At 41.5% G+C, this 23165-nt stretch overlaps 1 protein-coding gene across 1 annotated transcript in view; it reads right to left on the bottom strand.

Annotated features, from left to right (window-relative positions):
• Positions 1–22538, bottom strand: part of LOC126092463 (uncharacterized) — a 59383-nt gene extending 36845 nt beyond the window's left edge. The window contains exon 1 of the mRNA XM_049908068.1: positions 22433–22538. The gene's annotated coding sequence lies outside the window, so the exon portion shown is untranslated. The remainder of the gene's footprint in view (positions 1–22432) is intronic.
• Between the last annotated feature and the right edge of the window lie 627 nt (positions 22539–23165).

Raw genomic sequence — 23165 nt, forward strand, 5'->3', positions numbered from 1 at the left:
CTTCGATGTGAGATATTCTCGATAACTGCCCTTGTTTGCAGAACTTTGGGGCGAAAGTAACTATCTGATGTGTCACTTCCAGTTAACATAGCTGAATGAAACTTAGGCCAAGCAGAGAATTGCTGCAGTACAGTGCAGTACAAATAAGTTTTATTCAAAGAATGATTACAGTCCAGTGTGACATTACGAACGGCAGGAGATGGTTCTTAATATGATGTGTGGTGATCTTTGACTCCAAGACATATGAGGTGCGACAATAAAGTAATGAGACATTTTCTTTGCAAGATGTGGCAACCCTGCAGACTTGCATAGGCACAATATATTTGACCTTGGTCTGTAAGCTGCTGCTAGTCCAAGCAGCACATCGATGCATCTGCTCAGTCTTGAGTTGTGCTGTAATAATTTAACAGATGTTTGTCTTTGGTCACGGAAATGGAACCACATAATATTGCGCAACGGCATGTCATTTCTTTTTGCATTAAATTGGTTGAAAACTCGACAACAGCTAACGTTAAGCTTCAGAAGGCTTTTGGAGAGGTTATGTCAAGAGCTCACGTTTTTCATTGGCATAAAATGTTTAGTGAAGGCAGAACGAATGTTTTACATTAAGACCGCATTGGACGACCGTCAACCTCACGGACGGATGTCAACTTGGCCAGGGCGCTTCAACTCGTACGGTCTGATCGAAAATTATCTGTGAAAATGATTGCAGAAGAGCCGAACATAAATCGAGAAACGGTTCGTCTAATAACTGAAAATCTTGGTATGAGAAAGATTTGTGCAAAAATGGTCCCCAAAAATCACACACAACAGCGAGAAACACGGAAAATGTAGCAGCCGATCCGTTAGACCAAACGGAAATCAATCCAGAATTGTTGAGCCATATTATCACTGGTGATGAAAGTGTTTCTTCAGTACGATCCAGAGACAAGACGCGTAAGTTCGCTATGGTGCTCAAAGGGATCACCCAGACCAAAAAAGCTCGTATGTCTAAGTCAAAAGTGAAATGCATTCTTGTGTTCTGCTTTGATTCCAAGGGAATTTTTCATAAAGAGTGGGTACCTGCTGGACAAACAGTTAACCAATTTTAGAAAGACTTCGTGAAAGAGTTCTTTGTGTCCGTGCCAACATTGCTGATAATTATATTCTGCATCACGATAATGCACCATCCCATACTGCTCTGTCGGTACAACAATTTTTAAACTCTAAACAAATTTCAGTACTACCACAGCCACGTTATTCACCAGATATCGCTCTGTGCGACTCTTTTCTATTCCCAAGAGTCAAAACGGCGGTCAAGGGACACCATTTTCAAACACAGGATGTCCAAAACGCTGTGACGAGGGTCTTTGAGGATATTACAGAAGATGAGTTCCAGAAATGTTATCAATGGCGGAAGCGCTGCAAAAAGTGTGTGCAGTCAGAAGGGAACTACTTTGAAGGCACAACACTAAACTTGACTAAAACGGTAATGAACTTTTTCACATCATTCTCATTACTTTATTGTCGCACCTCTTAGTCTTATGTGCTTCCATACTGGCCACAAGGTTGGGAAGCAGTTTTTGTGATGGGCGTTCAGTTCCCCACCACTGCGATTGGCAGCTCCTGTATGGTCGCTGCCTCCATGCGGACGTGCTGCAGTACGTCTCCCTAACATCCCACATACATGCATGATGGGATCCATGCCGACGGAACGGACAGGCCAGTCTTTATATCTTGTCATCACAGAGCTACTCAGCATGTGCACTGCGATGCGGTCGCGCACTCATCCATTGACGCCGAACAAACCCTGTACAGAGATAAGGACTAGTGTTATAACCGACAGGTTAGTGTAGCGTGTTAAGACATTAGGTCAGTTCATCCTTGCATTATGCCTCCTCACACCATAGCATCTGGACCACAGGGGCGATCATATTCGACAGTGTTCCTGGATGCACTATTCCCATCTCTCGTCAAATGAGGGTAAGAAATGCACCCAGGAACATCGTCTAATGTGTCATGGTGGTCCAGGTGTTACGGTGTGCGGAAGTATAATTTTGCATGCACGTACTGAAAACGTTTGAACACTATACACTCACCAGTAACATTTTGTCACTGTACTCGTTCCGTATGTGCGTCATTTCAGAGATGCATTCGGTCATGACTTCATTTTTATACATGACAATGCGCAACCGCACCCAGCTCCACATATGGAACAGCTGTTGCAACGATAGTATATTCGGCAAATGGACGTGCCTTTTCAGTTCCCTTGACTTAAATCCCATCGAGCAGGTAGGGGAGGCGTTGAGAAGACTTACTACAGTACATTCACGTGCACCAGCGACTAAAAAACTTAGGGCCGTTCTTGAGTGTCTCCAACAAGCCAGACCAACTTAATCCAAGAAAGCGTCTCTTTGGAGCAAAAGAAATCAAAATACTTGGGAACCTTGTGTCAAACTAAGGTTTGCGGCCGGACCGATAAAAGGTGAGAGCTACAACGGAATTTCCTATTCCTAAAAGTATTAGAGATGTGAGAAGATTTCTCTGGTTATGTTCTTACCATCGTTTTATCAAAGACTTGTATCAAAGCCAGGCCACTCCAAGAGTTTTTAAAAGCCGACGCTAAATTTATCTGGTGTGGTGCTCAACGAGATTCTTTCGATGTGCTACGAAAAGCTCTGATGATTGACCCTGTACTTGGTCTGTATGATTAGAGAGCACCTACAGAACTACACACAGATGCCAGTGGGTATGGGATCAATGTTGTTCTGGTGCAGATTTCGAATGGAAAAGTGAAGGTTGTAGCCTTTGCTTCTAGGACACAAAAGCCGAGAGAAACTACTCAATTACAGAAAGAGAATGTTTTCTTGTGATCTGGTCTATGTGCAAATTTCGACAGTACCTCTATGAGAGGCCTTTCACAGTTGCTCCAAACCATCATTCACTTTGTTGGTTGACAGGTCTTAAGGATCCAACAGGACGACTCGCCAGGTGGGAACTACGTCTTAAAGAGTATGGCATTACCATAGTGTACGAAAGTGGAAGAAAACACCAAGATGCTGACTGTCTCTCAAGAAACCCTGTGCAAGACCATCAAGACTAAGATAGTGAGTCTCGCTGCACTCCAGGATCTCTGTTGAGCAGAAGGACGCCAAGATACCTCAAATTATGCTTGCCTTAAATTTAACGCCCCATAACAAAAATTTGTGGCCAGCATGGTAGTTTGTTGCAAAGCATGCACTGCCGTCCGTGATTGTCATACACCCTTTTGTGATGTCCAGGGGACCACCATAAATCGGGGCTACCGGTTTCATTTCTGCTCTTCTCGTTGCTTGTTTTTCAGTTACCGTGTATTATGTTTTAGCAGTTCTGTGCGTGGCCCCACATTTGTCGAGCTATGCTACTTGACATTGTCACCATACGCAAATTACATTAAATTTAATTGCAAATGGTTTTGCAGACCATTGCACATAAAGGGAAGGCACTAATTCCGCAGTTTAACGAAAAATATAGCTGGAATTTAGTCATGGTCTAGTGTCTTGTTGGCTTTAAACCGTGTTCTTTCTAAATACTGGAGTGTTCATCAGGCAGTATTGCTATTAACATAGGTACAACATATGCGTAAATGTAATTCGTTACCTCTGCTTTCTGTCCTTTCAGTTTCAATAACATATGGATCGACGTGTTATTAATGGAAGTTCTGGATCCGTTTGGTTTCATCTATGACCAGGACTTTCAGGGATTTTCTGGTAAGATCTTTGCCCAATACGTAAAAAACATTGTTGTAAGCTTGAAACATAGGTTTCTTAATAATGCACAAGTTGCTATTTACTTTAATCGATTTGCTTGCAGTACCATGTTTTACTTTTAGAACTAGGTTTTCGGAGCATTCTCCGAATAGTTCAACCGTTTGAGTCCCGACAACCTTAAAAAGTTGTCACAAAATTTACCTTTCTCATAGAAAGCAACGAATACAAGAAACAAATGCCAAGGAGTGAACAATGTTTTGAACGAGGTGGTTGCACTTTGGAACAACTATACAGTTCTCGACCACCCACCATGTCAAAATTTCTGAAAGCAGTTTCGCATTTTTATGGAGTTTGATCTCTGAACTTCAACTCAGTGCCTAAAATTAAGCGTGAACAACAAGGAAAAACGGGCCTTAAATTTAACAAAGTTACCAAAAGTACATACTACCCTAGCAGTAGTACAAACAAATTTTCGTGAAACTACACATATTTAATTTCACTGTCAATGATATTACGACCACTATAGAAAAACCACGTCACGTCTCCTACATCAAGTAGCACATTCTGAGCGCCAACTGTTGCTTTGAACGCCGTAGTTGCTACAATGCACTAAATTCGTAGAAAAATCTCATTGTACCACTAGATTTGTGTGTTGCAATAATATCAGTTGTTTCATGCTGAAGGCACTAGAACTTCAAGTTTAATTGTGACTACCCTCTACGTTAAACGATCTGACATAGTACGTCCAGCAATCTACAACTTCATCGATGACGCTGTACTGTACAGACAACTGTCATCGTTAAGTTACTGAAAGTATGCAGGGTGATTAATGCGATGAATACAAGTTTTAGTGGCGTGCTGCTTGACAGTCACGGCAATGAAACATCTAGGCGTATCGTCGCAAAGAGATGAAATGTAACGAGCACTTAATATCGGTAGCAGGGAAGGCGAATAGTCAACTTCGGTTATTTGGGAGAATTCTAGTGGCACGTACTCTATCTATAAAGGAGACCGCAAACAGTGCAGTAGTGCTATTTCTTTCTTAAGTACTGCTACCCTTCGCCAAACACCATGATGTGGGTTGCAGTAAGTAGTTAAGGTAGGACGCAGTGATAAAAGTTTTTCTAGGAAGAGGGATTAGCTGGATACGCCCTTGCTTTGAATATTTGTGTAATGATCGCCGTTGGTATTACGCCACGAATTATAGGAACAGTTATAGTAACTGCTGTCATGGAAGTAACGGACGCAGCGCTTCAACATAAAGCTAAAGTGCTATACTTATGTCAGGGCTTAACTAAATGTTTTGCCCTCAGTCTTTGGGAAATATGAAGACTGACCTAATAACGTAGATTAAACTGGTCCGACTGTACTGTGATCGACTAAGTTTTACTTGTAAAACGAAGTTTCAACATTTACTTAAATTTAGAGCTAAGAATATGTATGTCATTAGTTGGTCAAGAAAGCCCGTTAATGTGACATCTTTGGTGAAGTAAGCCTTACCATATAGGCCTCAACCTTCTCACGGCCTCTTAACGCTGCGAGCGATCCTACATTACCAATGGTGCCCTCCGTCTGACCACGTCACCACAAGAGATTGTGAAACTCTCATCCTTGGGAACTAGTTCACTGCTGATCGCTCTTATTTGGGAACCGTTCCTTTTTACTCTTTCACCGTTCATTGGTGCTTGGTGTATGGTTCTTACGAAAAACTGAGAATTAGTAGCATAGGTGACTGAAAATGGAGGGCGCCAAGAGGGGCATTTACCTCCCCGTGGAGTACGGGGTTTTATTCATAACAATTCTCACAGAATTCTCGTGTTTCTGCAAAACCTAGTTTAGCCTACTGTAGCGTCATGTAGCTGATCGCAGTTAAATAATATAAGCTGGGGCACGAAAAACCGGATCCGAGTACAGACTGCTCGCCAATTAACGCACGATTTGTTGACCGCTACAAACTTTATAGATAAACATGTAATAATTAGGTAGTGAAGAAATAAATAAGTTAATACAAGCAACGAGTTCGAAAGAATGACGATTGGAGGGTAACAATGAGCAGTCTAGTTCTCGGGGCCGATTTTTGGAGCGTCACCCTGTACCACGGAAATATTGTAGAAGTTATATTCTCTTTATAAATTGTGACACTATACACTAATATGGAGCGCGGGCTTCATTCGGTTGTAAGTGTTTGCCTTCCATAACAATGAACATGCCCTTTTACTCTGTATCAAAAAGACGGAAAATGGCCACTGTGTGTGCTGTGCCGACTTTCTTTGCATGTGTAATAAAAACTTGCCTTTTTACAAGTATTTCTTCTGCTGTTGATCGAAATAGTGAAGTAAGCTGGTACTCCGTTTTGTTACCTAAGATGTATGTATTACGTACCCCGTGATTTTTGTGTAATTTACATAATTATAAAACACATTTTAATTACCGGTCTTGGACGCTGAATAGAATACGAACAGAACCACAAGTTCAGAGTTCAAAAAAGGTTTGAACCAGATCTAGAACGGGCGTGCACAGCGAACGAAACTAACAACAACTCGATACTGACCTATAAGCAGTCGGCAGTGGAACTGCGACGAGTGGCCACGCGAAGAAGGACGAGTCCGGCCGAACGAGACCGAGACAGGAACGGGACCGAGGCTGGAACGAGACCGGCCGACGTGTCGTTGCGGGAACGAGGCCGACCGTTTCCCGTTCCGGGAACTAAATAGAAAGCCGCGACCGAAGTGAACTATGAAAGACCGTTCCTTAGAATTCGTTCCTCGCTCGTTCCGTTGATCTTTGCGAACCGTTCCTTTGGACTCGTTAGTTCGCGAACGACCCATTTTTAGTCACCAACCAAATCACCTTTATCAGAGTGCATAAATTCCAGCGACAAAGATTTCTTGAGTGGCACTTCATTGGTGGTGACTCAGTAACGCATTCCTATTCGAATCACAGTTTATTTCTGGTCAGTGACTAGTTTCCCACTCTTCGTGACATTGTTCTTGCACTAGGTCAAAGAGGAACGATGAGCTAATGTAATGGTGGAACTTGCCGAGCGGCCGTCCATGTTCAGTATGTTGGCAACATCTGTGCCGAGCGATAATGGGATTTAGGAGGTCGCAGCAGCCGATTTATATATCCAACGACATGACGAAAATTTTCATTTCTACCACGGTAGAAGTACTTAACTTTGCGTACAAGGTGTTAGAGTAGGACCGAAATGAATTAAGTGGAACACAGTTGCACGTGCACATACCAACAAACTTAATGAATTGGAGTTTTCGTAATCTGAATTTGCTGCATCTTTTGTGTTATTGATATATGTACTACAGAACTGGATGCCAGTAAACGTAAAATAGGAAATGGTACTATTTTCTTCTAACCTAACAGACATGTCTACGTCACCTATCAATGTCCTAACATCTTTATCTGTACTCCACAAATCAACTTGCTGTGTGTGAGGCAGGATACTTCACGTATCTCCCTCACTTGAATTTTTCCTGTCTTAGTCCCGAAAGAAGGAAGACTGCTGGTAAACTCGGGTGAGCAAAAATCTACTTTTACCTTCTAGGATCTTTTCGCTATCTATTCGTAGGGTGGAGCAATACATTGACTTTTCTAGGAACGTGCGCTCACGAACCTTACACCACGCCGTGATGAACGGCTCTTATGTCAACCACTGGAGATGACCGACCAGGTCCGTGACGCTTTAGCGCTTACTAAGTGAACCTCTAACGAAACGTGCTGCTGTTTCCCACTTCTTTAACTGCTCTGACAATCCTTTATGGTACGGATCCCAGACTGTCTACCAATTATTATCTGACATGTCAGAGGCCAAAATCAATATTTAAAGAAGGGGCTTTCCACACAATGCAAGCAACTTATCACGTAATTGAAGACTGGTAAGTCTGACTAAATCGTTAAAATTTCAAAATGGAAGAGGCAAGTCTGAAACACAGCCTGTATCAAAAGGACTTCCTAACAGAGCGCGTATTGAATTATTCACTTAACCTTCAGACATTTTGCTGTCTTATTATAATAAAATTTTTACCATATACGTAAACAGGTTAAAAGTAACAAGGGTTATGCGGCACACATCCCATCTGAAGTCTATTTCTTGACAAACTCGCTAAATCATGTTAGGCATGAGTTGTTCAGTTGCAAGTTAGGATTTATCTCTAAACTCAGAAACGGGTGAAGGTGCAACAAATGAGGAACCCTTGACTTCTAAAGGAAGTGAAGAGGCGTCAGATCCGGTGAACGTGGGAGGGGGGGGGGGCGGAGGCGTGGATCTGGCGCACCTCATCCCATTCACTTACGTCAAAAGCGGACACCTAGGAAATTACGGACTTACCAATGAGTAAACTCTCCTTTTAGGTGAAATCACGTCAAGGTCTGAGTCCTTTAATGTGATTGTACGAATTTTCAAAGTTCGTCAAGTCCTTTTTCGTACACCCTACGTAACGAACGGGGTGTAAGGTACAGTGAAGCGACTCTAACAGCCTCTCCTGTACAAATGTCAACCTCACCTACCCGAGTTGCAGCTAAGGATTGCTGCACGGTACACCCTGTTATTGCTAACGAGGCTCTGACGACCGAGTGTTTCCCGGGATAAGGAAACGCCCCCTATCAAGTGCCAACGGTCTCAAAGAGAGCGGATGAGCGGATAGAGGCAGGGCACTCTCTTGTCCTTGGAGTGAGAAATTGCTCCTAAAGGCGGAAGAACTTCACAGTCAACGGCATAGGATGGAGAAGGCAACGGGAAACCACTCCATTAAAGATCACTCAAGATATCCCAAGAATCAGTAGCGCACCATGCCAGAATCTTCTGTTAAACATAAATCCGGAGTAATAGTCCCCCAATCGGATCTCCGGGTGGGGACAATGGAAGGTCAGGCAAAGTTGAAGAATACACTAAAAATAGCAACATGGAATGTAAGAACACTCCTCCAATGCGGGAAATTAGAGAACCTCAAACTAGAGATGGACAGAATGGGAACAGACATAATAGGAATATCTGAGATGCGATGGCCTGAACCAGGAGACTTCAGATCAGGAAATTATCGTATCATTCATACAGGTACTAACCAAGGAACAACTGGAATCGGTGGAGTTGGAATAATTCTAAAAGGAAAACTCGGGAATCTAGTCACAGGATATGTGCAATTTAACTCTAGGATAATACTAGTCAAAATTGGAACCAAACCAAAGAACACGGTAATAGTACAAGTCTATATGCCGACATCGGCAGAAGAAGACGATGTAATAGAAACAGTGTATGAAGACATCAACAAAGTTATAAATTATGTTAAAGGTGAAGAGAACTTAATTATAATGGGAGATTGGAATGCTAGTGTTGGAGAAGAGGAAGTTGACGGAATTGTAGGGAAATATGGTCTAGGAGATAGAAACGAAAGAGGAAGCCGGCTAATTGAATTTTGTGCCAAAAACAAGTTGGTCATAGCGAACTCCCTTTTCAACCACCATAAAAGAAGAAGGTACACGTGGAAAGCCCCAGGAGATACTAGAAGACACCAAATCGATTATATATTAGTAAAATCGCGTTTTAAAAACCAAATCAAGGACTGCAGAAGCTACCCGTCTGCGGATATTAATAGTGATCACAACCTTGTAATGATGAAATGCTTACTCAAACTCAAGCGATTAGAGAGAAAAACGAACAAAGTATGGAACAGAGATAACCTAAAGTCTGAAGAACTAGTGATCCCTTATGCACGGAAAACTGATGAGATGGCATCAAACATTATTCCCGGGAGTACTAACGAGGAGTGGAAACAAATCAAAGAAGGCATACATAAAGCAGCAGAAGAATTTATTGGGAAAGCCAAACCTGTAAACAGGAAAGAGTGGATAACACCTGAAATAATTTGTCTAATGGAAGAAAGAAGACTATACAAAAATGCCTTTGACGAGCAAAGCGAAAACAAATATAGAAAGCTTAGAAACCAAATAAACAGAGAATCTAGGAAAGCAAAAGAAAATTACCTCAACAGCATTTGTAAAGAGGTGGAGGAAAACATGGTTAAAGGAAAAACTGACTTGGCCTACAGAACAATAAAACAAAACTTTGCTAAACGGAAAGTAAAATCTTCAGGAACTATAAAGAACAAAGAGGGCAAGGTACTATTTGGATATGACACGCTGAAGAGATGGCAAGAATACATTGAAGAGCTATATCAAGGAGACCCTCTAACAGATAATATGATAGAATTAAGCGAAGAAGTAGAGAAAGAAGAACTAGGGGACACAATTCTGAAAGATGAATTTGAAAAAGCACTAAAAGAACTACCAGATAAGAAAGCGGCAGGTGTTGATGATATACCTTCTGAATTAATTAAGAAATCAGGAGACAAAATGAAAGCTACATTACTGCAACTCATACAGAAAATATACAAAACAGGTGAAGTTCCTGAAGACTATCAGAAATGCATCATATTCCCCATACCTAAGAAAGCATCTACTATGGACTGTGAAAACCATCGAACACTCAGTCTTCTTTCACACGCATCAAAAATTCTAATAAGAATAATTTTGAAAAGAGTTGAAAACCAATTGAATAGCACTCTAAGTGAAGACCAATTCGGTTTTAGAAGCGGTGTAGGGACGAGGGAAGCAATCTTATCTTTAAGACTAATAATTGAGAAACAAATTTCCAAAAACAAACAAGTATTTATAGCCTTCGTAGACCTCGAAAAGGCATTTGACAATGTTGTATGGCCAGAAATGTTTAGAATTCTGAAGAAGGCTGGTCTGAAATATAATGATAGAAGGATAATCTTTAAAATATACCAAAATGAAACAGCCTTAGTTAAGAAGGAAAACAAAGAAGAAACAGCAAGAATAAGGAAAGGAGTGAGACAGGGATGCCCACTATCTCCAGTAATTTTCAACGCATATATCCAAGAAGCAATAGACAAAATAAGAGAGAATATTGAAGTAGGAATAAAACTTAACGGAATGAAAATAGATATGTTGCGATATGCAGATGATATCGCCATAATTACAGAAAGGAAAGAAGATTTAGAAGCCGCACTCAATGAAATGGAAAACACCTTAAAAGAACAGTATGGAATGAAAATAAATAAGAAAAAGACTAAAGTGATGGTGAGTGGCGCCCTGAACTACAATGAACCCATACGAATAACAATAAAGGGAGAGAAACTAGGGCAGGTTACAGAATTTAACTACTTAGGTAGCAAAATAACAGCAGATGGAAGGAGCAAAAGTGACATTAAAAACAGAATACAACTTGCCAAAATAGCATTCAATGGAAAAAGAAACTTACTGACGAGTAGAAATGTTAGTTTAGACGTAAGAAAGAGAGTCATGAAAACCTATGTGTGGAGTACAGCCCTTTACGGATGTGAAACTTGGACTTGTGGAAAAGAAGAAAAGAGAAGATTAGAGGCATTCGAAATGTGGTGCTACCGGAGAATGGAAAAAATCAGCTGGCGAGACAAGGCTACAAACGAAGATGTCCTCAGAAGAGTGAAAGAAAACAGATCTCTTTGGCGAAATATACAGAAAAGAAGAATAACCTTCATAGGTCACATTTTACGGCATAACAATTTCATTAAGAGAATATTAGAAGGAATCATTGAAGGAAGAACTCGCCGAGGACGACCTAGATTAACCTACATTCAACAAGTAATAAATGACATCGGGTGCCAGACCTATGCAGATATGAAGAAGAAAGTTGACAAAAGAACGGAATGGCGTGCTGCTGCCAACCAACCTGTGGGTTGATAACCGAAGAAGAAGAAGAGAAGACGTAACGAACTTCAAAATGCGGGGAAACAAAGGAGAGCTCCACAAAACCAACATTTCTAGTGACATGAAAACCCATCCTGCTGACAGCTGTTCATTTGCTATCACATACTATTCTTCCACTGAACGCCTAACATGTTTGGTATATTGAGAACAAACGCAGCACGTGAACGGCCCTTTGGATAGTTTTGTATTCCAAGACTTCACTAAAAGATGTGAGGAATGGAAAGCAGACAAACACTGAAGTGTCGGCAACTTTACCAAGACGGTTCCTTTCGGCGTCCAGTCTCCGCAGTGACAGGTTTTCAAACCTTAGTGATGCTCTAGTTTTAATTACTATACAAGTTTCAGTTTTACCAGCAATTTATTTCATTAGGATAAAATAGGTATAAGTTACACTGACTAAGTACTTCATATTAATAGACATTGAACACACTATGAAAATCAGATTCTAGCTTCTGTACTTTGATCTTTTATTTTTGTTCGAAGCCTTTTATCAGAACTGGTATAACGCCACTCTGAAACCAGAGAATGTTTCATGTACTCGTAAACCACGTAACACCGCGTCAAATTTGTGTCTAAACTGAATCCGCTAATTAACCTGTAACACGTAACACTGACTCCTGCTGAAACCCTTGTGCATACGAAGAAACTAACATTTCAGTTAACCGTACGGAAAGGTGTGCCAATGAGTTTTCAGGTTTTAATGGTAATGCAATTTTCACCGATTTCAGTAATTCCCAACGGAAGACCGTATTGATTCCTCGTTAAACACTACAGAATACGATTCATGCCGGTACCTTCATATGGCTTCCGAGACGACTAAGACTACCTCTAAAATTTTGATATTTAAAACTAGTTATATGTACACTATGTGATCAAAAGTACCCGGACACCCCAAAACATACGTTTTTGTTATTACGTGCGTTGTGCTGTACTCCATCGACCTCAGTAGTCAGACATCGTGAGAGCTGAATGGGGCGTTCCCGGAAATCACGAACTTTAAAAGTGGTCAGGTGATTGGGCGTCACCTGTGCAATACGTCTCTACGCGAGATTTCCACACTCGCGAACATCCCTAGGTCCACTGTTTCCGATGTGATAGAGAAGTGGAAACGTGAAGGGACACTAACAGCACAAAAGCGTACAAGCGGACCACGTCTGCTGCCTGACAGACCGCCTATAGTTGAAGAGGGCTGTAATGTGTAATAGGCGGACATCTATCCAGACCACCACACAGGAATTCCAAACTTCATCAGGATCCACTGCAAGTACTATGACAGGTGGGTGGGAGGTGAGAAAACTGACTTCATGGTCGAGCAGCTGCTCATAAACCACACATCACACTGGTAAATGCTCGGTTGGTTTAATGAGCGTAAACATTGGACGATTAACAATGGAAAAACTTGTGTGGGGGTGATGAAACAGTACACAATGTGGCGATCCGACGTCAGGGTGTGGCTATGTCTAATGCCCAGTGAACGTCATCTGCCAGCGTGTGCAGTGCCGACAGTAAAATTCGGAGGCGGTGTTATGGTGTGGTGGTGTATTTCATGGAGGGGACTAGCACCCCTTGATGTTTTGCGTGGCACTATCAGGCCTACATTGATGTTTTAAGCATCTTCTTGCTTCCCACTGTAGAAGATCAATTCGGGCATGGCGAATGCATCTTTCAGCACGATCGAGCACCTGTTCATAATGCACGGCCTGTGACGAAGTGGTTACACGACCGTAACATCCCTGTAATGGACTGGCCTGCACCGAGTCCTGAACTGAATCCTATAGAACACCTTTGGGATGTTTTGGAACGTCGACCTCGTGTAAGGCCTCATCGACATCGATACCTCTCCTCAGTGCAGCACTCCGTGAAGAACGGGCTGCCATTCTCCAAGAAACCTTCCAGCACCTGACTGAACGTATGCCTGCGAGAGTGGAAGCTATTAAGGTTAAGGGTGGGCCAACAGTTCCAGCATTACCGATAGAGGGCGCCACGAACTTTTAAGTCACTTTCAGCCAGGTGACTTGATATTTTTGTTCACATAGTGTATAACTGTCCGTATTTTCTGCTACCAGTCCGTTTAAATGTTTTATTTTTATCATATTGCAACGTGTTTCAAGTAGGTTTTGCTCATCGTCAGGTGTTAAGGTATGCAGGTGTTACTTTAAGATAATATTTCTAAATTAATCTGAACATCTCCATTAGCTGTTTTGCTACTGGAAGCGGCTATTGTGGTATTGGGGAGTGGGGTGGATGTGGGTGCCCAGCAACGTATGTCCACTGTTGTCTTCGTGCTGGTTTGGAACTATGCCTCGCGATTTTTACCTCAATCTGTGCAGGATGCGGACAGCTTTGTAGCATTATGGTGTGATAATCGCGTGGTGTACTTTTTTGTATGAAGGCTAAGAAATTGAAGACATTATCTACCAGTGGGCAGACACCACACCACTACCTATTAAGCCAATCATCCATTCAGTGCACATGTACATGTTCCATCTCTTACGGGAATCTGAAATGCCTCTAGTATCGATGATAACAGGTAAGGGGTACTGCATCAGTTGCATATAGGTTAGTTGAGAATTAGGGTCTGACGGGAGGCATGATAGGTTGTTTGGTTGCGTGAGTGAAAGGACCAAACTGCGACGTCATCAGTCCCTTCATCTTATGTATACAACCAGGAATAATCCTCAGGAGATAAAGGCAAGTCCTGAGAAGCCCGGTTGTAAGCAAAGATACAAAAAGACAAATTCTAGGAGAGAAAGAAAAAAGAGAGGCTTATGGTGGGCGAATAGATCTGTCCAGACCGCAACTGGATGTCTCTGGAGCATGGTATGCCGTCGGAGAGATGATAGGGTATGAGATGAAGTTGTGATAACCACTGTGTCCAGATGGAGTAGTGGTGAGCGCATCTGATCAGTAAGCAGGAGATCCAGATTCGAATCCCAGCCGAGCACAAGATTTCAACTTCCAATTGATAACTCAATGCCCACGGGCACCTGATGTCCAATCCCTTTGTGTCTTGATCCATAGCTGCTGCACGATCAAAATAGTGTTCTAACATTATCGGAGCTGTTTTTCCAAGATTAAATTATTACACTGCATAACCTAACAATTTTTGATGTGCTTCCGCTGCACAAACATTTTTCCATAGATGTAAACAGTAAATCAAACAATACGGAGGCCTGGCAGCATCTGGTTGATTACTATCTTTCCTTTCCAGTGATATTCGCTATATTAAGTCTTAGCATTTTACTTCACTCTAGCACATCTGAAATCTAATGCATTAGTACCATTTAAGGTTATTGGATTGAGTTTAATTCGATTGTATTATTAGTGGAGGACTTTTCTGATGACGTGATAGAAGAAAAAACAAGTCGACAGTGAAGAGACAGGGGAGCCAATATACGATTAAGATATTTAGATGAGTTTTGGAAAACTTTAAATAAAATATGGCAGAAAGCATAGATCACATTCCATTGTAATTTCTGGAATCATTGGAGAAGTGGCAACGAAACGATTTTCACCGTTTTAGAATGTATGAGACTGGCGATGTACCTTCGGGCTTTCGGGAAAACATATACACGGTTTTCGAGACTACAAGCGCTGACAGTGCGAGAATTATCGCACAATCATGTTGACAGTTCATGCATCCGAGTTGTTGACAAAAATAATATACAGAAGAATGGAAAAGAAAACTGCGGATCTGTTAGATGGCAGTTGTGCTTTAGGAAGGGCAAAGGCACCAGAGGCAGTTCTAACGTTACGGTCGATAATGTAAGCAAGAGAAGTAAAACCGGGACACGTTCGTAGAATTTGTCGACCTGGAAAATGCGTTCAACAGCGTGAAATGGTGCAAGATGGTCGAAATTTTGAGAAAAATAGAGGTAACCTGTAGGGAAAGACGGGAACTATATAATCTGTACAAGAACCAAGAGGGAATATGAGTGGCAGGCGGAGAACAAAGTTATTAAGAGGTGTAAGTATACAACATGGACAAAGAAAATCTAAGGAAGAGTAAAGTAGCGAGAAGTAGCAGAAATGACAAAAGTGTTAAACTTATCAGAATTGGTGATTATTTTAAGGAATTATTCTACCTTTGCAGCAAATTACTCTTGACGGACGGAGCTAGGAGATATTAGCACTGGCAGAAACGGCGTTCGTGGCCAAGAAGAATCTGCTAATATCAAACATATGGCCTAATTTGTGGAAGAAACTTTGAGAAAATGTTTGGAGCACAGCGTCTCTTAGTGAAGACTGGACTGTGGAGAAAGTAGAAAAAAGATAATCGAAGCATTTGACACGTGTTGCTACAGAAGAATACGTAAAATTAGATGTACTGCTTAGGTGAGGAGTGAGGTGTTTCTCCGCAAAATCAGCGCTGGAAGGAGTATATGGAAAACTCGAAAAGTGATAGAACACCTTACGGAATAGGGGAATGACTTCCATGGTAGGAAGACACGAAAACATACAGCAAATAACTGAGGTCATAGGTAGCAAGTGCACTCAGACGAAGATGTTGGCAGAAGAGGAATTCGTTGCGTGCCGCATCATTCTCGATACAGGACTGGCACCTCACAAACATTAAGATTACCAATATTTTCTGTACTAAGAATCAAAAACTCATTAATTCCTAGATATCCATTCTTATACTTCTTTCCTTTCGTGGAATAGCTCAAGGTTCAATAGCATAAAGCTTACCATCACTGTATTAACGATGCAGCTAAAGCTTCGGACTTCAAAATCTTACGTGAACAACAGACATATCGAAACTATCTGTAGTCTCTCAGGCTGTGGTATCACAATCTCAGCAGTGAGACTGGTCTACAACATAACGAAACGAAATCTATTTCTTACCGCCGCCGCCAATCCCCCTCTGAAATACCACAATAGATGACACCAGCAGCTAAACAACAGCTAACTGAACAGTTTTAAGTTAGACTAATATTTTACCTTCAAGTAACATGTCTATGTCTGAGAGCCTGACGATGAGCAGAACATGCTTGAAACGTTTCGTGTTTTACATCAGTCATAAAATGTGACTGGTTACAGAGAAATTCAAATAATTTCTACAATGTCACGTCCCCTAAGTTTTGTCAGGATGGCCACAATAATAATATAGCTGCTCCGATGACGTAATTTGTTCAGTTTACTTTCCTGAGTTGTTGCAACAGTTGTCAGGATAATTGGCAAGGCAAAGCACTTAGGGATTCGACACCTGTCGGACTAAATGCTGCTTTTCCGAATATCTAATGCAGATCAGACAGTATCTTTCGTTACTTATCAAAGCTTTAATATGTATGTTGCATACTTTAAATGAAAAGAAACGTGAATATTTGCGATATCACCGACAAAAATGAGTATGCTACTTTTAATATTTGACCCATCTCCCTATATACACGATAAAGTCTGTTCATTCATCAGCATCTTTTCATAAATTTCTGCCTATGTAGTGTGGAATCTACATACGACTTTAATCATCTCTGCGGATGGGATGTCTATGAATGAAAGAGTTGGATCACTTTAAATTTTAATCAAAATTGTTTTCTGAATTTTGACATTCCAACACTATCCTACATTTAAGGGCATCGTGTTCGCCGTAGACCAGAAATTTCAGTACTGCTATTTCTGCCTTTGGGCTACTGTCACGTGGCACCACAAAGGATTGACCTCCAGCACACGTCAGACTAAAATCTTCAGACATGTATATATGACAAAGCCGGCCATCAGAAGTTAACCCTCGCGTATGTTTTACTTTCAGAAAATAGTCTAGATGACTATGTGAACCTCTACTCCCTACATTCTGAGAGATCTAAAATGGATGTCAATAGACACTGGACGGAAAATGGACGAACAATTTATCTTTTATTGCGATATGCGAATGTGACTCGTTCCTTCCACTATAAAATTTAAGTCAGTGACTATTATCGAGATGTAATTTTGTTGTCTAGTATTAAATGTTAATGACCCATACGTATTTCACATTTCATTAGCCAACTTTAAGATTAAACGAAGTGCGTCAGGACTGAAAAAAATTAGCAAGAAATTACAAAGGGTGTTAGATTTCGGTGTAACATTTACGCCGCCATATAATTAGATGCAAAAACAGATTTATTGCTACAGATGTTTTCAAAACAAGCTGTGATAGTAACTTGCATCAAAATATTCAACTGATTTCACTTTGTTTCCAGCTGGTATATTTGAAATATATTTTACAGATTTTTGAAGTAACATTTGACATTTTGCAGAACATAGCCTTGTAAGGTTCAATGGCATAAACTGAATACATATTCATTCGCTCCGACGATTAAGCTAAGAAACATTTTCTTCCTGTATTCCAGCTGAAAAATTTCGCGATCCAAAAGAAAGCTAAAAATGATTAAATTTGTTAGTTATGATGTCGACAAAGCTGTGCATTTGCTCGTAAAACGCGGCTGTCAACATTTGAAATGCATTAAGTGGCGTATATTGCTATTTAGAACAATACCAAATGAAAATCTTACTTTTCCTTTCGACTGAAATTTCGGTAACAGAGCTTCATGCAAAAAGCCAAATCATAATTCTGAAGTAATTTATTTATTAGAACTTATGCTGTGACTGCGGAAGATCCATTTGTAATATTGCTAAAATGAGTGACCATCGGTGTCCGCAGAAATTTATCCGGGGAGGGGATATAAGGCCTGGGAAGACTCAAGTTGCCGTTTTCTATGTAATTGAGTTAGTAAATTTCGAGACATGCCGGAAGAACTACACTGTAAGAGAAAAACTTATCCCAGGTGTTTATGCTTACTGAATATTTGCTACAGGTAGGCTATTTTGCATTACGGCCTTCCCATGAAAAATGCACACCTGCTGTACAACATGGCTGCTTTCTTCAGGGTCCAGTCCATCGCTATCAATGCAGTTCCAGAAAGACGCCTGAGGTGGTAGTTTTAGCGCTGGCAGAAGATTAAGCTGGGCGCGGGGGGAAGGGGTTGAGATGACCTGAGAACCGGTGACAGACGCTGTCCAACTATAATAGCATGTTTACGCTTTGTCGCACTGGTAAGGGGACGGAGGTCCTTCTGGGAATTTGACGTGGCCTGCCGCTGTCTTGAAAGGGTCCTTTCCTCTAGCTCGAGAAGAGCAGGCATACCTGGTATCTGCAGGAAAGACTGACTGCCCTATTTCAGTACTGGCCTGCAAAAGTGCATTTAGGTTAGTGCGGAAACGCCAGTGCCCCTAAAGAGTTGCTATAGGTTCAGAACAGTGTGACAACATAATATAACTCAGGTAGAATTTTCTAAAACTGTAGTGCTCTCATTCCAACCCGTCAAAGATGCGTGTCCACTAGCAAACAAATTCCGGAAACAGGGTGACAATGAACTATATGAAAAAATTAATCGCTAACGTTATTAAACATATAAACACTACTACATATGTAATTTTGTCATATGCTATGATGGAGACCGTGGCTGTTTGAAGAAATGGTGTTAGGACAGCAACCAACCACGAAATGAAATCTTCAAAAACCTTTACGTACCATTTGCTAGTCACCTTGCCACTAAGGAATATCGCACAGATTCCTTGACTGGACATTGCACACCACACAGTCACCCGTTGAGGATGAAGAGACGTGTCGATCGCGAAATACCGACTGAGTCCCCCAAATGCGCCAATTTTGCTTATTGACCAACCCATCCAAATGTAAGTGGGAATCGTCGCTGAACCGAACCATGCATGCGCAAACTAATTCGCATTGTGTCCCACGGCCAACCGTGCAGTTTGTACATCCTAACGGAAACCGTTAAGAAGTTGACGATTTTATTTCATATAATTCAATAATTGTCACCCTGTACTACGACTACTACTTGTTGAGGTGTAGAAATTAGAAAAAACTTGCGCACGTATACATTGCTAGTCGCTTGGGCAAGTTAATTTCAGCAACTTGCTGAAAGTACTCGGGGACGTATTTCCACTTGAGACGCTTCATGAGATCGGCACGTGAATGTACAGCGTCGTGATAAAAACCAGGTAAGCTGCCATAGTTCTTGCACTATCACTGAAGAAAAATCTTATCGAAAATGAAGTTAAAAAAATTTTCGCTAAAGGAATGAACACAGGTCTACATATTTATGAAGAAGCACTACTGAATGAAAAATCTAACGGCTTTGCTCACCTTAATTTTAGCTAAGTATAAAATTTTTAAAAATATCTGTTGAACAAAATATTATAAACTGACCCAAAAATGCTGCAAGCTGTATCACAGAGAGATCACTCATTACTTTTCGATTTTTGCGAACATTACAGAGGTAATACTTTTATGTTTACGCTAAGATTGAAAATCAACTAAAATTTAAAAATGCCTCTACTGAAAATCTTTCACTTACGGTGAAACAAAGCCATTTGTTAAAAAATGTTTCCGCATTTCCTTCGCTGATGGTGGGCAAGTATACGAGTTCTCACAGTACATTTTTTCGGTCCATCTGTCTGTGCCTTCCACACTGACACTGTCGTACCAGTATTGAACGCACAAACTTCAAGTTTTAGAAAATCTTTCAACAACGGGAATGTTCGGTAACTACTCTCAGAATGATGCAAAATATATCCACAAACTCGCGGAATCTGCTTCTGCAAGTAGATGGAGCTTTGGGAACTACTTACTACTTCTGCAAGTTATTTGCTGTGCAAACACCCTCAGCATCTACAAGCGACATGCTGAAGTTTACTGCTAGTGGACATGGTGCGAGATCTCTTACAGGGGGAAAAAATAAGGAAGATAATCTACGCGCTTTTCGAAGCAACTATCCAGCAATTTGCCGTGAGTTCGAAAACTGAAGGAAAATATAAATCTGGATGGCTGGACGGTTTTTGAACCACCTTCTTCCCAGCTGCGCGATAACTAATGTTCCACTGTCACGCAACCGGAAAATTTACTTCTGTGAAAGCTTAACCATCGGTGCACACAGACGGCTGTTCAAACTGACAATGTCTAACACTCTTGACACTACCAGCAAAGAGCTTTAAGATGTTCATATTTGTACATTATTGCAATGGATGTCCGAATTGCTTGAATATGAGCAGCTGTTGGCAACTGTATAGTACATTGACCGTCGAAGTGGCACACTACGATCACAAAATATTGAACTTTTCATCCGTCTTTAGTCAGAAGAATAGCCCAAGTTTTATATTCACCACCGAGACAGCTGTCTAACAATAGCCATGCACAAACTTTTCTGCTGTGGATGGATGCGCATGAATTTACAGCGAATACGTAGTCCACGGAGAATAAATAAAAACGTTGAGGTTCGCCGATGACATTGTAATTCTGTCAGACAGCAAAGGACTTGGAAGAGCGGTTGAACGGAATGGACAGTGTCTTGAGGAGGATATAAGATGAACATCAACAAAAGCAAAACGAGGATAATGGAATGTAGTCGAATTAAGTCGGGTGATGCTGACTGAATTCGATTACGAAAGGAGACACTTAAAGTAGTAAAGGAGTTTTGTTATTTGGGGAGCAAAATAACTGATGGTCGAAGTAGAGAGGATATAAATTGTAGACTGGCAATGGCAAGGAAAGCGTTTCTGAAGAGAAATTCTGTTATCAGGTATAGATTTAAGTGTCAGGAAGTCGTTTCTGAAAGTATTTGTATGGAGTGTAGCCATGTACAGAAGTGAAACATGGACCATAAATAGTCTGGACAAGGAGAGAATAGAAGCTTTCGAAATGTGGTGCTACAGAAGAATGCTGAAGATTAGATGGGTAGATCACATAACTAATGACGAGGTATTGAATAGAATTGGGGAGAAGAGTTTGTGGCACAACTTGACAAGAAGGGACCGGTTGGTAGGACATGTTCTGAGGCACCAAGGGATCACAAATTTAGCATTGGAGGGCAGCGTGGAGGGTAAAAATCGCATAGGGAGACCAAGAGATGAATACACTAAGCAGATTCAGAAGGATGTGTGTTGCAGTAAGTACTGGGAGATGAAACTTGCACAGGATAGAGTAGCATGGAGAGCTGCATCAACCCAGTCTCAGGACTGAAGACAACACATCTCTGTATCTTAAGACTACAACACAATAACGAGCTAGAATCTTAATGTTTTAGAATGCAGACAGCCACTGACAATTTACGTTTTGGAGGATGTGGTACCGAAATGTTCGATTACGCAAGACTGGAGGTAATTACGACCTACCGGTATGGGGATTCTGTGTACATGCTGTTGTCAATACTTGTTAAATGACTAAAACCAGCGTAGGAACAGCTGACTAGAGTATTTGAATGAAGCAAAATTTGTACTTGCTCTTACTATGACTAAATCTAGAATAGGTATCTTGACACGTACTCTTGCATGGACTCCAAATTTTGCTCCCTACTACAATTCAGCTATATCCGAACATTAAAAGACCGACTCCAACAATTGGGCATCTGAATTCCTTTAATATCTAAAGTAACAAGAAGCCTTGGCTTCGCTGATTTCTCCTGAAAATAACTTCCAGTTTCATTTTTTACACTATTTCTCTCTTCGGCGCTATATTTTTTAGGACTGAACTCCAACTCTCAAGTGCTCATTCACGTTCAAATCAACCGAGCTATTATGCTGCAACATAGCAAGCAAGGTTGCATCACGACAGTTTAGCTGATATGAACAAGAATGAGTGCTTGTGGTTGTGAATGTAGCAAGTGAACTATGAAGAGGAAAAAAAAAAAAACCTCAAATGTGCAGTTGCGGAAGAATTGTTCTCAGGAAGCATACTTTATCATGTACGGACCCACGAAACATTCTCTTTTAGAGTAAGGCTTACGAGTAAATTCAATATAGTATCAGACTGCACCGCACTACTCTGCGACACGTCATGGAGGAAGATTAACCTGGGAATTCGCACTTACAGCAAATATAAGAGACTTTCAACTAAACTAATGCAGCACTATACCTTAACACCCTACCTGTCATTCGCGTTGAAAGCAGCGCAGGTCTGGTATAATATGGTAGAGCCCTCGCACAGTATCCACGGCACCACAAGGTAAGCATTCTTTGTCAGGGCCGCTCTCTCCAACACGCAGCACGAGACGAAATACACTATACTATACAACGCGATAGCGAGTGCAACCGTGAGGCGTACAGGGTCTCCGTTTATTGGGCTCCACAGCTGTGGCCCCATCAGTTTTAAGACCGACCACGTGGGGCTGTCGCTGCCGTCAAGTTTTTCTATCACCTCCACCAATACAGAGACGGAAAATAGGCACCCCGCGACCGCTATGAACGCCACAATGCCTGCCCTCACCCCCCTCCCGCTCATTGTGCCCTACTTGTCCTGCCTACCGGCGCCGCTTTGACACACGAACTAGAACTGACGAGGGCACATGTTTGTCCGCTAACAGCCGATCACACACTAGCGACCTCTGAAAGCAATTCTTCACACTAGTCAGCCAAGCCGGTGACGTGGCAACGAGTAAAGCGTCTGCGCTGATTCATAGTGTTAAAGGGCCACACACACACACACACACACACACACACCGTTCGTCAAATTGGACGTGTGTAGACGTTTCGACCGACCGACTAACGAACTTTCCTTGACGACATACCGGGCAGGTAGGATCACAGGACAGCCGATCCCCCCTCCACCCCACCGCCCTTTCCATCCTGCCAGGCGGCAGGCCCTCGAACCAACTTATGCCC

This window comes from Schistocerca cancellata, chromosome 7 (genome assembly GCF_023864275.1).
Source record: "Schistocerca cancellata isolate TAMUIC-IGC-003103 chromosome 7, iqSchCanc2.1, whole genome shotgun sequence".
Taxonomy (NCBI): domain Eukaryota; kingdom Metazoa; phylum Arthropoda; class Insecta; order Orthoptera; family Acrididae; genus Schistocerca; species Schistocerca cancellata.